The 9,761-nt window shown below is 52.0% G+C and overlaps 1 protein-coding gene across 7 annotated transcripts in view; it reads right to left on the bottom strand.

Moving 5' to 3' along the window:
• The window catches only part of PPFIBP1 (PPFIB scaffold protein 1), a 121,292-nt gene extending 111,790 nt beyond the window's left edge, over positions 1 to 9,502 (bottom strand). For all 7 annotated transcript variants that reach the window (XM_075439166.1, XM_075439155.1, XM_075439144.1 and 4 more), the window contains exon 1: positions 9,413 to 9,502. The gene's annotated coding sequence lies outside the window, so the exon portion shown is untranslated. The remainder of the gene's footprint in view (positions 1 to 9,412) is intronic.
• Between the last annotated feature and the right edge of the window lie 259 nt (positions 9,503 to 9,761).

Below are 9,761 nucleotides of genomic sequence, written 5' to 3' on the forward strand. Positions count from 1 at the left end.
CCGCAGAGGCAGAGCGAGCAGGACGCTGCTGCTGCCGAAGCGTTTGCACCTACGACAGACCTGTTACCGCTCCTTTCACGTAACGCCCATCCGTCTATGCAACCGCATCACCAACACCGCTTCACTAATTCATGTGAAGGCTTGAAAGCAGGCAAGGATTAATCATCCTTTAAGCTGCCCAGGAAGCTGGCTGAGGAGCGTCATTACTGCCCTTGGGGCACACGGGTGCCACCAGCCACTGTGGGTGGAAGTGCTTGGTCTCGACGGCCCATGGGCACTTTCACCGCTCCCAGGGACAGCCGGATCGGCCCGCACTCACAATGCCCCGGCCAAAGCTCTGCCACGCGCCAGGGTTGGAGGGGGCATCTCCGCACCCCTAGCCCAGCAGCAGGCCTCCCGCCCGCTCGAGGTGCACACGCCTCCCCGGGTCCCCCACCGAAACGGGCCCAGCCCTCCCCAGCAAGGGCGGCAGGAAGAGACCCACACTCCCCCACCGCGTCCAAATTCCTGGGAATGCTGCACGTACAGGAAGCCCCCAAAAACGCATTTCTGTGCCAGCACCATCCGAGGTTGCAGTGGTCCCACCCGGCACTATACAGAGGGTCCAACACCAGCTCCAGGATGGGTGAGGAAACCTCCAAGAGGATACTTATGGTCAGGACCTGCTAATTACACATTTCACACCCAAGGGAAGGTGTAGACCAGAGTAAGCTACTATATGCTCTTTTTGGAAGAGGGGGAAAAAAACCACCAAAACCAAAAATCAAACAAAACCCAAGAAAAATACAAAAAAATCCCACCCTAAGACAAAAAATTCTTCTTTACTGAAATAAGAAAAACAGGTTCTTAAAGCCAAATTAAGCTTAGCCAAGAAACATAAATATGCATTTCTGAACCTTCCCCTGATGTCTCCTTTATAAATATAACAAATTAAAAGTGCTCTCACAAGTTAGACGAACTTCAGTTAAGTGGAGAAAAAAATGCTAATGGCTCTTAAGATCCAACTGACGAGCCTTTTCAGGTCTGCTCTGAACCAAAACCAGCTTCCCAGAGATTTAAGTCAAGTGTAAAGAAATAGTCTCCTTTGCTTAATCCTGTTTTGGAAGCAGGACAGAGGATGCTACAACAAAGCTAGCACCTGAACCCACCAGGAAGCATCCAGCTGCCATCTGCCTTTCCTGGAGATTAGTTGCTCAACACACCCACCTCTTCTTGAAGACCTTTGCTCCACTGTGTGTACAGCTGTGGGCAGGAATTTGGAACACTCCGTGCACCTTGGCTGCTCCAACATGTCCCCTCCCTCTGTGTAAGCCACTAACCCACTGAAATTGTCTGTGATACACACCTTGTTTCAGAACAGCCACTTGCACTCAGATCTTCAGAGAAGCCACCCAGGATGGCTAATCCAGCCTCCAGCTGCAATATGAAGGTGCCGCTGCACAGCACAGAGAGGTCCCCAGGAGGTAGCACTCATCAGCTACGATGTGGAGCACCTTCCATTTTCAGTGTACCAGCATTTTGGGAAAGATGAAATTTTTCTCTGGTCCTTAAAAAAGGAGCTTGATGTGCCATCCCTCCCTTCCCATTTAACAGAAGGCTATCAGAGATGCTTCCAGTGCAGAAGAGAGACCAGCAAGGCCCCAGCTGAGCAGCGCGGGGAGCACAGCCATCAGACCACCATCTCCCACTGTAAAGTATGTTTCCCAGCTTGGACACCTAGACAGGGAACCCAACGCAGGTCACAGCACCAGCTCCCACCCAGCCACAGCACTGCGTACGACGCAGCCTTTGCCTCCCCTCACACCCTGCACACAGCAGCCTAGGAGGCAGCACGCTCCCCGCCAGGCTCTCTCCCAGAGCTGCTCTGAGACGGACAAAGATGAACCCACGCTACATTCAAGCACAGGTTTATAAACCTAAACCAGGGTGGTACAGGAAATGCTTCAATTCCACAAGAAAAGCTTCCAAAATGAGGCAAAGCAACACAACCACACAGCTGACACCTACAAATACCGCTGCATGCTTAAGCTGAGGGGACCCCATTAGGCCACACGCTCCCTCTCCTTGCCAACACCTTGCCTCCACATGACTTCTCCCACATGAGTAGACTACCTGATCCAAGCCTCAGGGAAAACAGATTCTGGCAGTTTCCACATGGCAAGAGCGATTTTTACAGATCCATGCTGGCTGTGTCCTTGCTAAGCTGACCAGAACCCAAGACCACACATCCTACAGCCTAATGGGATAATAACTACATTCAGAAACACAGAAACAGCTCAGCCCTTTTCTTTTCTTAACAATGAAGAGACTTTTCTTCACCTGCTCTTCAAGGCAGACTTATCAGCATATCTGAATTATCAGCATTACACTCTGCAGAACCTTGAGTTGATCCCACAGACACCTTCACGTGCCAATCTCATGACATCCAAAAGCACGGAAATCAGCCTCCAAAGGGCCTGCGTGTTCTTTTCCCCATCCCTTACAACCCCTGTGACCCAGGCTAGTCTAAATAGCCAATCTCCTTCAACAGTGCTTACACGTTTCCTTTGTTTTGTGAAGGCTGTATTTCTATCTAAACTTGATACGTGGCTCTAGCTAGTAAGTACATATAGAGAGAAAATGTCAAGACTTGAGTAAAACACCTACCTAGACGTCCTGGATTATTCTGGATCTTTTGAATGGACCTGAAGTTCCCTGAACTCCAGAGCTAATAAAAAAAATTAAGTTTTGCTCAGATCAAGACCCATGCCATGTAAAGACACTCAGCAGCACAGAACAGTCTAAGCATGCTCAGCAAAGCCTCAAAGCATCTGCCGTAGTGTAAGAACCTCAGAGGAAGCTCTGTGCACGTAGCAACCACGCTCCTCCTGCCCTCTACCTGCCGTGTCCCTGGCACAGCAGCTAGCCAGCAGTAAATCACAGGCCACAAAAATTACGGTGAACAGCTCACACTCTGCGAGCCAGGGCTTGATAACTTGCTTAAGCGTAAGTGTGATCACAAACCTTAACCGCACCTTTCCTCTGCAGACAGAGAAACCAGCTCCGACATTTTTGCCAAATTCTGACAACACCACAGCCTCTAAGTCACTGACCGAAACACTCTTCTTTGCAGCAAGGAAAGATGCCATTGTTATCAAGGGCCTTCCTTCTGAATGTCAGAACTCAATCTGAAATCCTCTGGACTCGCACTGCGCTAGGCTGAACCCCTCAGCCCGTGAACGCCCAGCCGCAAAGCTGGGGGAGAACCAGTCTCCCATGACCATGTCCGCTGACAGAGCACGTGGACAGCTGTGTGCACAGCTGCGACAGCATCAGCTGCCCTTCCTCACCCCCAAACCAGATCCTGGGGCTGGTTTGGCAAACACATGTGTGTTCTTGTTTCTGTCATTCATAAAAGAGCATTACAGGGGAAGGATGTGAAAATGAGGAGGTGGGGGGGTTGGTTGTTTTTACAGTATTCACGCTATTTTTCTATTACCAACTAAAAACTGCGTACATTGTATGTCCCTTCACAACCACTGCAGTGTCCATTAACTATTCGGGGTTACATTCTACATTCACATATAAAATATACCCTATACTTCTTCCCTAGATTTTTGTTTCACAGTTGGTCAGTCTGAGAAAAGGCATGCAAGACCAAATCATTATCGTTTCCTCTTATTTTGACATATCTGTTACAGAGCAAGAAGACAAATTTGTTCTCCCAAATCTGTCACATTTGGAGCCACGAGAACTCTGTGATTTAAAATGTGCTTATTCACGCTAGTGGTTATCAGACCTTTCCGATCTGAGCCATCATTAGACAGCTGTCTTTGACAGCACAAAGATTCTCCAGTTTAGAGTTCAGATGCTGCACCAGCCGGCTCAAGTCTCAGCTGTAAGTCTTCCACTGATATTTAGGAAAAAGCCTATAAAGAAAGATGCAAGTACAAATCAACTTTTGAATCGATGTACTTGATCTTGGAGCTTGTTGTTCACAGGTGGCATTTGATGGGATTTTACACATGGAAGAGGAGTTACATGGAAGAGTTACAACACTGTGCCTACTGGTAGTGTGACTGCCATCAAGATGTATGCAAACAGCTGCTTCAAGTCACACTTTTTGTTATTTTTACCTTACCCCAAACACCACGACCCAGAGCCTGCTGAAATGGCCTTTGGTCCTGATTCTTTGACACAACCTGCAGTGCTCCACCATGCAGAGCGGCAGAAGGGAAAGTGAGCGTCCTTACCTGAACACAGCTGGGGACACCGGTTTCCAGTCTGGTGCTGGACAGGAGATCTGATCTCCCTGCCTCAGTATTCTCATGCGATTTGGTGGACCCGGGCTTTTGCATCTCCCAGTGGTTTTAGCACGATTCAGACTTGCACCATGCTTTCGAAGCAAGAGAACGATCCTCGTCTTCACCAGGGGTCATTCCTCGTGGTCCCGAGACCACATACAGGAGAAGATCCAACACACAAGACATAAGGGTGAGATTTAACAGCTTTCCCCCTAGACAGCACCTCTAATGAAGGGCACTCTGATGAAGCATTAGCTCTGTCAGCCCGGAGGGACCAAGCACAAAACAGCAAGAGAGCACAGGACTACCGCCCAGGGGATATGCTGGGTTTGCAAGGCCATACGGCACAGCCTAAGCCCTTCCCAAGTTCTCCACCCACCTCCCCCATTAATGGTGAAGATGGCCCAGGCAGGGGCAAGGAGAATCACAGAATCCCAGAATGGTCGGGGTTGGAAGGGACCTCTGGGGATCATCCAGTCCAATCCCCTGGCCGAAGCAGGGTCACCTACAGCAGGCTGCACAGGACCTTGTCCAGGCGGGTCTGGAATATCTCCACAACCTCCCTTGGCAGCCTGTTCCAGGGCTCCGTCACCCTCAGAGGGAAGAAGTTCTTCCTCATGTTCAGCTGGAACTTCCTGTGCTTCAGTTTGCACCCGTTAAAGAAGAAAGAGAAAAAAGGCTATAGCTACGACTGCTTGCAAGACCGGTATCTAAATATATTTCCACTGGGGAAAGAAATCAACTCTTCACATGATTGGTTTATCTTGGCCTTTTGACAGAAACAGAAGCGCATTGGAAAAAGGATAAAGCTGTAACCCACCACCCTTTTCTCCTGTACAGAAGGAGTGACAAAGGAACAAAGTGCTCTGGAAGCTAAAGGATATCAGGAAATCGTATATGCCCATAGCAAAGGCAATACACATCACAGGCAAGCAACTGTGAATTCAGCATGATGACTGAATTATTAATGGAAACTTCCAATCTTTAAGCAGAAATAAAGCACTATCTTGGCAGCAAACACTATTAGAAAAATAACAGACAGCCACCACCCTCAGCCTGTGCTGAACCAACACAGAAGTCGATTTGGAGAGAGGTGGAAAATATAGGAGGGAAAAAATGGATGCATCATTCCCTGCATCTCGAGGCATGCTCACATCTGAGCACCCTCGCTAGGGCACCCAGAACAAGAAGAGATCCAAGGATCCCACCAGAAACCCACTTAGATAGATGTTACAACTCGGTGTGATCATCTGCTAAAGTTGCCTGAAGCTGGAGACACAGAACAACTGCAGGTAACAACCCCACAGCAAGAGAAACACTGTGCTCCAACAGAAGGACCAAGCTTTAGTTCTGGACTGGATGCTGATTCTTCCAAACATTCGGCAAGAGATGTAATCTTTCAGGAATAACACGAAGCCTTTGCTCTGTCATGCAAAGATTAATGCTTGTAAACTTGCCATTTTCAAACAGCTACTTGAACAGTAAACTTCACTGATTTCTGAAGCTCTCACTAAACAGACACCCTTTTCCACACACAGATCACCTGTTTCGCAGTCAGCTCTGCAGCACTGTCGCTTCCCTACCAAGACACAGGGAAGGCTGATGCCCTATGCTGACTCCAGCTAAAGCAGTCAGTGCAAATGCCGACTGACAAAGGAAGAGACCCAGGCACAGTACATCTGCCAAGGAGACACTGGAACACACAAGTTCAGCTCTGGGCACACAAATAAATTTATAGCAGGGCAAGACAGAGTGGGAAGATGCCAAATACTAGATGCTAAATAAGATGGTACTAGACACTACAGGATGCTACAGGATGCTACATAAACACTAAATCAATGTCTGGGTATAAACACCAGCAGTAAGCACCAGGCGAAGCAACGTAGTTTACCTCTCCTGGGCTGGATCCACGCGCAAAGTCGCTAATGGGCTGACTAATGGGATCTCACAATTACGTGTGGGGGAGGGGGGCCACAAGCTCCATACAAGAAGAGTGAACACAACAAAACCCACCTGAACCTTCCAACAAACCTGCTCCCTGCATTTACAAATTTACAGATGTGGCTTGGCCAGACAGAAACAGGTCAGATTATAATTGTGCAGCTTTAAAGAAGCAACATAACTCGAGTTTCGCTTTGAAGCCCAAAAATAACACAGGGAAGTGCGAGAAGAAGCTGTCTTGGGTACACCAATCTAACCTGCGTATCACCATTTACAAGCCGAGGCAGAGGTTACCAGCACCTTCTTAAGCAAGAGCACGCAAATCCAGCAGTGGGACAGGGGCTTTCCTGACCACCCCTACCACTACAGTAATTTCCAGGATGCTCCATTACTTCCCTAAATCCTGCCTAATATTTGGGCTCCATCTTTCTTTGCTGAAAACTGCTGCAAACTAGTGGATTCAGCAGTCACAGGCATTTAATTTTTTGTGCTCCTCTTGCCCCACCCCAGGAGTCAGAGACACATTTTTGGACCATCTGTACCAGATTTGTGATCCAGCCACATCTCCACACTCCCCCCAGCTTCACAGAAAACACACAATGCAATGCACAGGAAAGGAAATTAGTCAGTTATTCGAATGAGTTTACAGCAACACTATCTCATCCTGAGTGAGCCAAAGGTGTATTTTGATGCAATCACAACCACTGTCAAGAATGTGACTAAACCTTCTATGGTTTTAAACCTCTTCAGGGGAAGGATTTTCACTTCATCGAAGCTGCTCCTCAAAGCGGTGAAAGACATAAACGTCACAGAAACCCCATTTGGATGGATTCAAGAGACACAAAACCTCCCGAAGGACACTGTATTGTGCACCTCATAGCATGCAGCGCTGCCTGTCCTCTGGCCACCCAGACCTGACCACTGAGCAGGGACCAGACTCCGTCCTCCTCATCACCAGCAAGCGATTGGACCAGACAGGCTGGCAGCACCACCTGGGAACCTCAGTCTCCTGGGAAGGGCTGCAATTTCAGGCACATTAATGCCATCCTCACATTGACACAGGCCACAAGCAAAGTCTCCTCACACACCTCTGCAGACATTCTCACCAGGACACCATTCCTTCCTGCAACATGTTTTACACTGCACAGGCAGCGCGGCACAAAACGGAAACAGGACTTGCATCTAAGTAGGAAAAGAAAGAGATTACACGGACCGCAGCTTTCTGCCCCATGTGACATCCCTGACTCCAAGGCACTCCAACCCGTGTTTCAGGGACAAGCAGAAATGTTACTCACCAGTCTTTCCAGTGCAGCGATCTGCTGCAGAGCACAGATATGCTGCAGACACGCGTGCACAGGACACATCAACTTAAATACAGAACTCTACAACTTAGAACCGATCCAGGAAACGGATGAAAACCCAGGGCAAAACTCACCAAAGCCGAGGAAGCACTTGAATCGGGATGCACGTGTTTTGACTCAGGCTCTTGCCATCACCTCACTTAAGAGGATTACAGTAGCTGCGGAACACCTAACGGCACCTTGTTCAAACGCAGCAGGCCTCAAGGCAGAGCAACGCTGCTGAAAAGGGAACCTGCTCCTAAGGGCCCCGCTCCACAGCCCAGCAAACACATGGAGCTCCCACTGCCTTCGCAGAGGAAGGAAACATCAACTTCATACTGCCAGCACGGGAACACCGACCTTAACTCATGAGCAACGCGGCACGCCAATGACAGTCCTTCTCACCGGCCAGCGGCACAACTCCCTCTGCTTCTAGGAGCTGATCTATTCAACAGAGCTTTTCCAGAAACTGTGCTAAAACCCGTTGTCAAAACTCCCCCGGAAGGGGTACGAGGCCAAATTAGGGAGCACTTTGTCTCTTATCTTCTTACTGATGTGAAGAAGTTAAGAGGTCGAAGTGCTTGCTGCATTTGGAACTGAGAGTTTAATCAGCTTTCAGTTTTCCTGGTTCCTGGGATGCCTTTCAAACCGATCTGCCATGCCCCCCCACTGAGTGCACCGGTTTTACTGAAACCTGTACTTGCGGTTTTTATTGTAATTGCAAGTCACTTTTGTCCTTCACAAAGTTAAATCCTCAAGCTACAGCTGCTTCCTTTAATGGAAGCAATAAATCTGGAGCCGGCACATCGAAACATCTTCCTCTCAGATAACTGATCGTGTAAGCATGGAGAACATCCTCACTCTGTGACCCATTTTTGCTGTTTACTTTTTGGAATGCAGAGACACTCGTATTGCTCAATCGCACTGCCGCCGCGATGCATACCAAGGGCTTACGCACCGTGCTGCCGGTAGTATCCGCGCCTGGACCAGAGCACGGAGAGCCAGCAGAGCCTCTGAAGGCTCAGACACAGCCCAGCCCGAGTCCTAAACATCTCACCTGCGTTTTTGCAGAAGCTTGGCAGCGCCGCGCTTCCACAGCTTGCTGCTGTACCACGGCGAAGCGTTTGACACCGCAGCTTACTTCCCCCCACCCCAGAAATAACTGCACAGGCACAAAGCACCTTTTCACTGCTGCCCCTCAGCCAGGGTGTGAGCTACCACGGCTCTTCCCGCTCCCGGGAGCCACAGACCTAAGAGAAACAGACCTGGCAGAAGTAACGGCAGGATGTCAGAACCCCGGGCCTCAAAACAAAACACGTTTGTTAGCTGAAGAGGAAAGGCGCAACTTAAGTTTCGCAGCACTGGCGCTGAAGCGTCCTCCGGAAGCCCGGAGAGGCTGAAGCGGAGCCTGCCTCTGCCTAGAACTCCTCCAGCAGCCATGCCGGCTTCCAGCGCGCAGGGGGTCAGGAGCTACCCCCGCCAGCCAGGGCGCGCCCCGCGCCGCCCAAACGCAGGCAGAGGGACGGACGGGGATCGGATGGGGGGGGGGGTGTCTGCCCCTCGCCGCCCCTCCGAGCGCTGCCCGCTCCCCACACGGCCCTCCGGGGGACGCCGGACTCATGGCGGGGCAGGCGGCCCGGGCCCACGGCGGCGGGGAGGAGCGCGGCCCGCACGGCGAGGCGGGAGCCGTCGGGGCGCGCCGCCGCCGCCCGCGCCAGGCAGCCGCGGGGAAGGGCACGGCGCGGGGGGGAGTCGCCCCGCCGGGACACGAAACTGCCGGAGCCGGGCTCGGTTCGGTTTAACGGGGAGCGGGGCCGGGCCCCGGGAGCTCCCCGGCGCGCCCCTTACCTGCGCCCAGACCCCGGCGGGCCCTCCTGAGGCGGCCGCGCCTCCGCCGGCTCCGGGCAGCCCCCGCCACCGTCCGGTCCGCGCCGCGCCGCCGCCCGCCCCGTCCCGGCCGGCCCCGCCCGCGCACCGCCCCAGACCGCCCGCGGCCCCGCCTCGCACACGGTGGCCGGGACCCAGCGGGGCCGCGCCGGGCCGGGCCGGGCCGGGCCTCGCCTCGCTCCCCGCCCCGGGGCCGGACCTCCCCGACGGGGCGGGCGGCAGCGCCGGGCCCGGGCCGGCTCCCTGATTGGGCCCGACGGCAGTCACTCGGCTCCGCCGGCGTGCGGAGGGCGGGGCAGGCGCCGCGCCG

The sequence above is a fragment of the Opisthocomus hoazin genome, chromosome 1 (assembly GCF_030867145.1).
Source record: "Opisthocomus hoazin isolate bOpiHoa1 chromosome 1, bOpiHoa1.hap1, whole genome shotgun sequence".
Classification (NCBI taxonomy): domain Eukaryota; kingdom Metazoa; phylum Chordata; class Aves; order Opisthocomiformes; family Opisthocomidae; genus Opisthocomus; species Opisthocomus hoazin.